Source organism: Salminus brasiliensis, chromosome 5 (genome assembly GCF_030463535.1).
Source record: "Salminus brasiliensis chromosome 5, fSalBra1.hap2, whole genome shotgun sequence".
Classification (NCBI taxonomy): domain Eukaryota; kingdom Metazoa; phylum Chordata; class Actinopteri; order Characiformes; family Bryconidae; genus Salminus; species Salminus brasiliensis.
In genome coordinates, this window is record NC_132882.1 from 8298148 (window position 1) to 8309887 (window position 11740).

General features: G+C 41.5%; 1 long non-coding RNA gene across 1 annotated transcript in view; it reads right to left on the reverse strand.

Moving 5' to 3' along the window:
* Window positions 1-10865, reverse strand: part of LOC140555861 (uncharacterized) — a 22638-nt gene extending 11773 nt beyond the window's left edge. The window contains exons 1-2 of the long non-coding RNA XR_011979688.1: window positions 10793-10865; window positions 792-821 (exon numbers count right to left, since the gene is read on the reverse strand). This is a non-coding gene — a long non-coding RNA (uncharacterized lncRNA). The remainder of the gene's footprint in view (window positions 1-791; window positions 822-10792) is intronic.
* Window positions 10866-11740: the final 875 nt, after the last annotated feature.

Below are 11740 nucleotides of genomic sequence, written 5' to 3' on the forward strand. Positions count from 1 at the left end.
AACTGTAAGAAAGGTGTAAAGGGTGACTCACTAACTAGTGACATCTGTTTTTATATTTAGCTATGGAAGCTTCACTTTCCATACTGTGCTGTACTTTTCCATTATATACACTACGTGTCCAAAAGTCTGTGGACACCCCTTCTAATGAATGCATTCTGCTGCTTACGGTGCACCTGATTGCTGACACAGATGCGTAAATGCACACACACACACGCACACACACACACACACACACAGCTTGTCTAGTCCTTCTAGAGAAGCATTGCCAATAGAATAGGACTATCTGCAGAAGATATTTGAACATATTGAAACCTATTGGCACCATGCTGCCTAATGCCAGACATGGGCTTGAGGGGTATAAAGCCCCCCAGCATGGAGCTGTGGAGCAGTGGAGGAACTGTGCTCCATCCAATACTTTTGGGATGAGATGAGGTGCTGATCACCCAACATCCTTCCCTCACTAATGCTTTTGTTACTGAATGCAATCAAATCCTCACAGCAGTGCTCTAAAGTCTAGTAGGAATATGTCTTTCCAGGACAGTAGAAGCAGTTACTCCAACTAAAGCAGGATAAACTCCCTGATTTTAGAAGAAAAGTGCAGGGCAGGTGTCCCAATACTTTTGCCTATATCGTGTCCCAACTTTATGACTCTGTCTTACTTGCTGAGTTACCACTGTTTACAATATACAGATGATAAATGTACGACTTTTCTACTGGAGCTAGGATGCAGAGAACAAGTGATTAGCAGTTAGCTGTTAGCACTTAGCATGACTGAACCATCACACACTTACCTCAAACCTTGTCAATCTGCTGGACTGCTTCTGAGGACAAAGAAAAAAACACACAATTTCATTTTCACAAAAGCTTTTTTTAATAACATCCAAATCATCAGTCACATCACCGTCACCATATACCTTCACATCAGCGCTCATCTGTCACTCCTTCATGAGTAAGAAAAGAGACGACAGCGCGAGGACGACTGATGAAAGTGTGCTCTCATTAATGAGTCTTATGAGCTATTAATGAGCTTTTAGGACATTTCCGTGATCAAACATTAGGCTGCCGTGTTTGAGGCCGCTGCATTCAGAGGGAAGATTAGCGAGAGAGTCGGTAATTTCACATCCAACCGAGCCGTCTCAGCTCAGACTGGCAGATTCATTCTTCATGAAACATTCAGAATATTTCACTTCAATCTAATCCCTCCAGCTCCAGCTAAAGAGCCTCCAAAAGAGGCCTCTGAGTGCCAGCTTGTGTGTGTGTGTGAGAGAGAGAGAGGGAGAGAGGTATGGTAGTACAGATACACAAGATGTGACAAGCATCCAACAGAAGCCCTGCATGTGGAATTCTTGCAGGATGATTCCTAAAACCCAAAGAAACCCAAACATAAACTAATGCATGCAAGGCAGAACAGATACACTATGTTGACAAAAGTATTGGGACATCTGCACATTCTGAAATCAGGGGTATTAAAAGAAGAGTTTATCCTGCTTTTGTTGGAGTAACTGTCTCGACTGTCTAGGGAAGATTTCTACTTTCAACTATATTTGGGAGCATTGCTGTGAAGATTTGATTGCACTGATCACCACCACGGCTTATCCCAACTCCCCAACTCATCCCTCGATAGCCATTCCTGGTATTAGCCACTGTGCCAATAGCTTCAGTGGGAACATGGCATCACCGCATACCTGCTATACCCTCTAGCTTTAATTGCTGGAAATCTTATTCTGGATGGTTTTCCACACAGGTTATAAACAGAGTATCATATCTCACCAAATTTGAGAGCAGAACCTCTTAGAGTGTACCGGACACATTGAAGGGTAGCAGAATGTAGTAGAAGGGAGGTGGTTTCCACTTTAGTACTGTATAAATGTTCATACACAGGTTTTAGATTTAGACAGTGGGCAACAGCCACCTCACCCCTGCATGCTGTTCATTTTCAATTAAGGGAGAAGATGAGCGAATTAGAGCGGCTGAGATAGAACGAGAGAAAGAACGAGTGAGAGACAAAGAGACAATGAGGGAGAGAGAGAGTGTAAAGAAAGAGAGAGAGAGAGAATCAGAGAGAAATTGAAAGGGGGCTTCCCATTTCTTTTGCAGGGTGTGTGTGTATATATATGTGTGTGTGTGTGTGTGTGTGTGTGTGTGTGTGTTTTATCACCATGGTTATGGTGGTGAGTGAGTGGCAGTGGCCTTGACTCGAAGTGAGGAACTGTACACAGGAACTATTTGCTCTCTCTATCATTCTCTTTCACACACACACACACACACACACACACACACACACACACACACACACACACATGCACGGGCCTCAGTGACACTTCCCAGTCTTATTTAACCTTATGTAACGTGTGGTCACTGATACACTCTGAGAACTCTGGTCATAGCATAAAGGACCTGGGTTATTGATCACAAGGTTGTAGGTTTGATGCCCAGGTTCAGTAAACTGTCACAGTTGGGGCCCTTAAGCAAGGACCTTAACAGTCTAAGCTGTAGCATGGCTGACACTGAGTGTCTAAAGTGTGAGTAAATCCTAAGCATGATGGGTATATCTGGATGTCAGTTGTTACCACCCTGTGTATTGCCTCGTACAAGCGTGCCTCATGTGTTTTTGCTAGAGGGGTAAAAGGTGTTGAATTAGGAATGTTATTTATCACAGTAAATTCAGCAACTGTCACATTTATTTCAGTCTAAAGTTTAGACTCACCTGCTTGAATGCCAGGGTGACCGTATTCTTCTTTTCAGAAAACAGAACGCTGGAGACATACGGGGATCCACCGAAGTTAGGATGTTGTGGCTGGGGGATTTTCCAGTAGGCCTAATTTGTAGGACCGTGGCAGTGTGTGTGTGTGTATGTGTGAGGGCGGAAATACCTCTCAAACCCTCCAGCTACAGTCTGTTAATGTATATTCATACCAGTAAATAGCCTTAATGGTCTATTAGACCAAATCATCTCCTTTCAGCTCAACATTTCAGCTCCCCAGCCACGACATCTTGACTACGGTGAATACCCTTGTGTCCCCAGCGGCCTCTTTTTTAGAAAAAAACAAAACTATGGTCATCCTAGCATTCAGATCAAATTTTCTTAAGATGATAATACGCACACATTCAACCAGGTGTGTCCAAACTTTTGACTGGCTCTGTACTTTACAGCATGACGAAACTTTATTTACAAACATTTTCAGAGGCAAATGCCTCGTAATATTTGGCTAAAACAAGCACAATTCCCACAAACTGTTTTCCTGCTCGCTTCACCAAAGTTTCATAGTGCAGATAGCTGCACGCCAAGCTTGGAGTAACGGGGTACATTATATGTACATTATATATATTGAAATATGTAAAATATATATATATATATATATATATATATATATATATATATATATATTGAATACATTTTAGATGTGATTTAAATGTATGAACCATTTCAAAAGCAGGTCAATTTAAACGTAAGGGCGAATCTGTGTTGATGTAACACATGTGAATCAAGCAAATTCCCTGCATCACAGTTTTTCCACTGCATGACCCAGATCGAACCCCACACTTTTTTTAATATTAATTCACCTTTGTTGAAAGTTACAAATTGCTTATTTAAATTGCTTCGCGAAGCGTTTGGATTTTTAAGAAACCCTCCCCATGACTTCCTATGGCTGTTTAAAAAGTAATGAGACAGAATAAAAAAGCACTCAAGTTAATAGCCTTGAAAAAATGGTGCCCGGGCCATTTATCAGCTCTTCCAGGAAGCGGCATATGTTAAAAATGTTGGCACAGTACGCAGCCTTTAACATAATGGTCATATCCATTTGATAACTTAATACTGGCCTTCGGGAGCTGCAGAGCCTCAGACAGAACAGCAGAGGATGGCAAAAAAAAAAAAAACTTTATTGAGAATTTTTAGGTGCACTCATTTATGCAAACACAACCACAAAGCATGCAAGGGCCATGGCTGACAGCACAAAAGCACGCTCTCTCTTTTACACACACACACACACACACACACACTAACACACACACACACACATTCCACCATCACTCAATCTTGTGCAAGTATTTTTAAGGAAGACACTTGAAAAAGCATGCTCTAGAACAAACATACACTCAATCATTCATTCACACACACATGCATGTACACACCTACGCACAAGGGGGTTCCATGCCTTTGGAATGAATCATTAGGGAATGGCTGGGTTGGGTGGGTTGGGTTAGCTTGTGTGTGTATGTAAGTCTGTGCTCATTTTCATACAGTATCATAACAAAATGTACTTTCTAGATCTATCTGCCTATCTGTCTGCCTGTCTATCTATCTATCTATCTATCTATCTATCTATCTATGTATGTTGTATATATATATATATATATATATATATATATATATATATATAGTCTGTACATGCAAAAAATATATGTTGTTTACAGTTATATAACTGTGTGTGCGTATATATATATATATATATATATATATATATATATATATATATAGTTATACTATATACTATATATACTGTATACTATATAGAACTTTAAGAAAAAACATTGGAAATACACTGTTGTATGCATATACAGACTGTATAAGTATGTTGCTGCACTAACAGCTTTTAATCCTCTGGGAAAGCTATCCACCATGTTGCACCATTGCTGTGGGGATTTGATCGCATTCAGTCACAAAAGCATTAGTGAGCGCAATCACTGCAGAGAACACAGTTCCACTGCTCTACAGCCCAAAGCTGGCAGGATTTAACCCCCCGGCAAACTGACGATTGGCATTAGGCATGGTGACCTAAGATTATGTCCAGCTGCTCCAATGTGTCCCATTCTGTTGCCAGTGCTTTACAATGGAGATTATACAAGCTGTGTGTGCAACTGAAGTCCTGCATTAAAATGGATGTACATTTAAGAAGCTGAATTCCCTAAATAGAAGCACTGTCTGCATACTTTTACTATACTTTACATAGTACATTTGTATAACCCCCAAGTCCTCCACAGTATGAAAACAAACGTGTGTGTGTGTGTGTGTGTGTGTGTCTGGGTACGTGTTTGAGGGAGGGAGTAGGGATATCCCTCCATGGTGTGTGGATATGAGTCACTGACTCCATGTCTCTCCTAGAAAGTACAGCACGTCCTGTTTGTGTTACAGCAGGAAGCCAATAGCAGGATACGCCACTGCCTTGTGATCACGCAATTCACATACTCGCACACACTCACACACACACACAATGTGAATTTTCCTTCTCTCTTGCTTGCCTGCTTCCACTGGTCAAAATAACTGCACAGTGAGCCTCAAAGGCAGGTCACGGTCTCTAACATAACGCACGTAATGCTTCCTTAGAGGCACGACAGCCGACAACTCACATTTTCTAAAGCTCATAATGTCCGTCCTGCTCGTCAGCCTTCTTAAAGAACGCCTGCGCTCTGTTTTACAGCAGTTCCTCAAAGCAAATGTTCTTGATCGGCCTTCAGACACACTTCAGCGCTGACTTTCTGAACTCCTTATAGCACAGGTCAGCCAGAACTCAACTTTTACAATCGTCCCCTCACGCCAAATGCAGCCGATCAGCCAAGACATGCTTGATGTCTTAAGTTAGCTTCATTGGTTTTGCACTACGACACACTACTAACACACTCCCCACCACCATGTCAGTGTATGTCACTGCAGTGCTGAGAATGACCCTCTACTCAATACTCCCTGCTCTGTGGTGGTCAGTCCTGTGGGGTCCTGACCCTTGAAGAACAGGCTGAAAGGAGGCTAATAACAAAGTATGCAGAGAAACAGATGGATACAGTCTGGAGTTATAGAGCTTCAGAGTGCTCCTGTATGGTAAGTGGAGCTGATATAATGAACAATGAGTGAGATTAATTAGTGAGATTAATTAACAGCTTCACTTAACCCGAGTCTCAGTGACTGGGTGATGATTTAGACATGCAGTTTGCACAATGCTATTCGGTGGAGCACAAGCTTCCATGGCTTGGTAGCTGCATCAAACACCTTTTAGCTTCATTAGCATGCAAAACTAGGGTGGCCAGATGTCCTCTTCTTCAAGGACATGCCTACTGTTTTCAGAGGTCTGGATTTCTAAATTGTGTAAAATCTCTGTGATTTTGCATCTGACTTTGCTTCTGCTGTCCCGTTTTAAGTCCCGCCTTCTGACTGCCACTATTGGTCCTCATGTACCGGCATCTACATGCAGCCATTGATCCCACCACAGGTTATTGGACCAAGCCTAAAATACCTTGAATGCAAATGTACATGAATATTTGTTTTGTTGTTAATCTGACTTTAATTAATTCATTCATTTATTTATTTATTTATTTATTTATTTATTTTACATCTGCATTTTTGACCCTTTCCATATATTGTGTTGTGAAAACAGTTGGATTTTCTTTCCAAGGTGCTGAACCTGTAGACATGACAATAATGCTAAAAACATTTAATAAAAAATATAAATTACCATGATATTAATCGAGAGGTTAGAATCTGCACTGTTAAAGGAATTACTCCACTTATTTCACAGAACTACGAGTAACAGATTACACCATGCCTCTGTAATACATGAGACCTCTATAGAAGACTGGTCTTGCCGTTATTACACTTTCCTCGGGTCACCTAGTCAGGGGCCCTGCCAGGGCATTTGGACCCCATGAAAAGGATATCCCATTCATCTATGTATTTTTTACATGGCACAATGTAATGTGACGTGATGTAAAAGGTGTAAAGTAAAACTTTGAGCTGAAAGGAGATGATTATCAAATATTAAGGCTAATTATTAGTCTTGGTAAATGAGTTGCATGATTATTGAACTCACACACTGGCACAGACCAACAACTTAGGCCTACTTGAAGCCCCTCAGAAAAACCAAACAAAATATGGTCAACCTTTACAAAACTGACCTCAGTCAATCGTTCAATATAGATATCAGATCAACTACATTTGAGCTAAAGGGAAAACTGTCTGAGCCAGGGCTACAGCTACACTGTAAAAATGAATTTTATGGCAACTTACTGCACTTAACAAAAAATTACAGACAGTTGTGCCAACTAATAATCTTTTGATCAATTATGTTTCACATTTATAAACTTCAAATATTAAGTTTCAAATACTACTAATTCTAAATCGTTTATCTCATAATATTCACAATGTTCTATGAAACGTTTTTGTATGTTCTGCTGACAACACTAGAATTTAAGACCCACTGAAAATTTGAAATTGTGTTAATGAATATTTTATATGAATCAAATACATCTAGCCAGTCCACCATAATATTTAGTGTTACATTAATTTAATGATTGTCATTTTAAATCATTTCCTATTCTTTTATTCCTTAACTGAATAATATTAACTAATATCTGCCAAAAAGTGACATTATCTTGTGGTAATGCAAGAGTGACCAGCTTAGAAATTAGCAAGCATGAGCATAACAGAAAAAGAAACTTGCTCCCATAGCCTACAACACTAAGGCCAAGCTGTCAACCATTATGCAAGATTTACATGTGTACTCAAGAGAATTTAGCCTGTGGGGAATGACTACACACCAATGGAGAGTGAGAGGGTCACCCAGTTAGGGCCCCATGAAAAAATAATACACTTGGCCTCACAACTCAATTGTGCCAAAATACTCAATTAATGCATTTTTAGGGCCCTTTTAGTCACAGAATCCTTAGAATCGTCCTCCCCCCCCCCCCTTACAGATCCAGTTGCCCCAACAGACCATTCAGTGTAATTCAGCTGAATCACTGGATCAGGAATTCGATAAAATGTGCAGGCTAGGGCACTCCAGGAACAGGCTTGTGTCCCATATTGTCCCTTTCCTCTATGGTGGTGTTCTGTAAACAGAGATTAGATAACAGGGAGATGAAGAAAAAGAAACTTGTTCCCATAGCCTACAACACTTAGGCCAAGCTGTCAACCATTATGCAAGATTTACATGTATACCCAAGAGAATTTAGCCTGTGGGGAACGACTACACACCAATGGAGAGTGAGAGGTGGGGTGACAAGCCCAAATAGCTGGTGCCAGGAGCCAGTGGGATGGGTGTGAGTTTTACTCTAATAGGTTGTATTGCACACCCAAACCTGCTGTATATTACTGAAACTGAAGCTCAGCTGACTCAGTTCCAGGTATTTGTTGAGAAAAATCAAACTTAGAGAAATGATCAAATCCAACAGCAGGTGGACGAACCCCCCGCAGAACTGCTCTGTAGACTCTGTTCAACTATGGAATCAAAATGAGCATGTGCAAAGTAGTTGGCCTGGCCTCAACTAGTGTTCAAACACAATTTATATATTTTACCAACATAGCTTATATAGTGAGGTCAACTTTCACTAAGAACTATAAAATCATTTGATATAGTTTACGATGCAATTCAATATTTTTTTTTTCCTTTATCCTATTAAGACAAGCAATTTAAAGTCCTGTTTTTTACAGCTAGCACTTCGGCCTTTACTCCATCCCCCTCTAAAGCAGAAGCAGTCTCAAACTGGGGATTAGCCTTTGTGCTGCAGCATCAAGCAGCCCAGGAGTCTGGCCAGCTTTAATGAAATCCACGTGTTCCTGTCTGGGGCTGTTTCGTTTTTTGTCATTATGCAAGTGCTCAGCTCGGCGCACCTCCACGCTCGTCAAGTTCTGAGCCTCCCAGGGAGAAGAGCGAAAGCAAATCTACAAAAGCACACGGCTCTCGTCTGGAATCTGTGTGGATGCAAGTGCAGTTCTCCACTTCCTGAGCGCGTTTTAATGTGCTTTTAATGGCTGAGAGAAATGCAAGCGGGTGGTTTAGGGTGAGCTGAGAGAAGCCATTGGGTTCAATCATAGAGACTATATGGCTGGAGAAGTACTGTGTGGCTAATGCACTTCCTACTGAAGCATCCCCTCCATGCACATTGCATTGCTCTCCTTGCGTTAATTAAACCCTATAATTGGTAACATTTACAGTGTAGAAAATGACATTTACATTAAATGTACTTTCTGAACTGACATGCTTGAATCTGCACTTTCCATTTGTTGTGATGAGAAAACACAAGAATATGATGAATAAAAAGGAGGAAAAAGGTGGGATTTTCTTTTCATGGTGCAGAAACTGTAGGCATTATTATAACTTATAATGCAAATATGAAAAAATAATAAGATTACTGTGGTACTGACTGAAAGGTTCGCATCTGCACTGTTAAAGGAATTTCACTGAACTACGAGTGACAGATTACACCATATTCCTGTAATACATGAACCTCCATACTCCCCAGGACTGGCCTTTCCACTTTCCTATGGTCACCCAGTCAGGGACCCTGCCAGGGTATTTGGGCCCCATGAAAAAATAATACACTTGGCCTCACAACTCTGACAATTCTGCCAAAATACTCAATTAATGCATTTTTTAGGGCCCTTGTCAGTCACAGAATCCTTAGAATCGTCCTTCCCCCCCTGGCTTGGGAATGTGTCCCATATTGTCCCTTTCCTCTATGGTGGTGTTCTGTAAACAGAGATTAGATAACAGGGAGATGAAGTGTTGAACATGAAGCGTAAGGTCAATTTCCACATCGGAATGGGAAACTCTTATCACCGCACATTCCAGTCCTATGTTGTGAATTGTGTTGGGTAGTAGTGGACCAGTTCAGTACATAGTGGTGAAGAGACGTATTGGGACACACTTTTTAATCACTGAATTCAGGTGTTTCATTCAGTCTCATTGTCACAGGTGTATAAAATCAAGCCCCTAGCCATGCAGTCTACCTTTCCACACATTGGAAGTGAAAGAATGGGAGGTTCTGAAGAGCTCACTGAACTCCAGCGTGGTTCTGTATGTAATAGGAGACACCGCTGCACCAACAACAACCAGTCAGCTGGTGAAATTTACTCCCTCCTAGATCTTCCTCCATCAGCTGTGAGTGGAGTTATTATTGAACAGTGGAAGCGTTTAGGAGGAACCACAGAGAGCAGCTCAGCCACCGAGTGTCTGTCAGACCACGTAAAGTTACCGAGCGGGGTCAGGGCCGAGTGCTGAGCTCAGAGCATAGTGCAGAACAGTCTCCAACGCTCTGCTGACTCAATAACTAAGCAGAGCTCCAGACCTGCTGCTGTTAGAGCTTAGAGCAAAGGAGGACCAGCATCTTATTAATGCCTATGGATTTAGAATGGGATGCAATGCAATGGTGTAGGCGTCCCAATACTTTTGTCCATATAGTGTACGTATTGTCTCACACTTAAGCAAAACAAAACTTTAAAACACATCAATTTCATGAACTTCAAAACTCTTATGTAATAGTCTTGTCTTATTTTATTTACATACCAAAATTTACATAAACCCCGCCCACAAGTGAAAGCTCTCATAGTCCAAAAGTCATAGTCCTAAATAAAATGAGCCAAGACGACGTAGTTATGTAAGAGCTTTGGGGGTTATGAAATCAATGTGTTTTAAAGTTTCAGGTACACCATACGGACAAAAGTATTGGGACACCTACACCATTACACCTACAGGAGCTTTAATGACATGTCATTCTAACTACATTGGTATTAATATGGAGTTGGTCTGTATGTGGACCCACACTCCCATTGATGTGAATATATAAAACAATACATTTAATATCTTTAAGTTTGCTTCTTAATGCAAGAATTACAACTGTAAGTAACAATGGGACACTGGGTCCACATACAGACCCTTTGGTTTTAAGGATTTACGTAATATAAAGATTACATTTCCAGCCGTGTCAATTGTATTCAGTGCCAGATAAATGTTTTATGTAACCTACCCTACACTGAGCGTGGCAGCCCCCGTGCTCCTCAGAGCCGGCCCCACTGTTTACTTACGCTTTCCTGTAGACACCCAGTTGCCCCATTAGACAGTGTAGGGCTGATGGGAACGCATCACTCTCTGCTGTTTTCATTGGCTGAAGCTTGTATGGGAAAGGACCACTCGTCCTCCGAGGTTTCCCCCGCACTGGCCAACCACAGCGGAGCATCTGACTTCAGCACGAGTAACCCTTCGTGCTCCGGAAACGAGAACACTACAGTTTCCTCCTGCTGGAATGTGACCCCGCTGGCTCCATTCGTGGGAATGGACTTCATCCACAATAATAAAAGTTGTCAGACTGGCATGCATGTAGAGTTCAGCTCTAGGTAATACAAGCTTTGGCTCTATGCCACAAACTCTTAGAAGGCAACACAAGCATGTTTTCATTTCTGTATGATTTATTTCTCTCTTGAAGCTGTAGAAATGCAGGCTGTGGGAGTGGGAGTTATCAGTAATACAATCAGCCATAACATTAAAACTGGCTGGTAGAATTCATAGTATTGATTACCTTCATCTACAGTGGCTCTTCTCAAGGGGTGGATGTATTAGGCAGCAAGTGAACAGTCAGTTCTTGAAGGCTGGAAAAATGGGTAAGCCTAAGAATTGGAGACACTTTGAATAGAAACAAATTGTGATGCTAGACAACTGGGTCAGAACATCTCCAAGACATCAGACAGGTCCTGCGGTGTGTTCCTGGTGTGCAGTGGTCAGTACCTCAAGGTTCACTGACATGATCAATGGAGGCCCCACCTCACAACTTGCTGGTCTTAAAGGATCTGCTGCTCACATCTTGGTGTCTTGTGGAGTCTATGCCTCTGATCAGAGTTGTTTTGATAGCACAAGGGGGACCCACAAACTGTTAAGCCATCAATGACGGAGAAACATGATCTCTGTTCTGTCCAAGTACTACCAGACCTGCTCTCCACTACCCTGCAGCCTGCTGAGATGCTGTCCTGCTCTGGAGC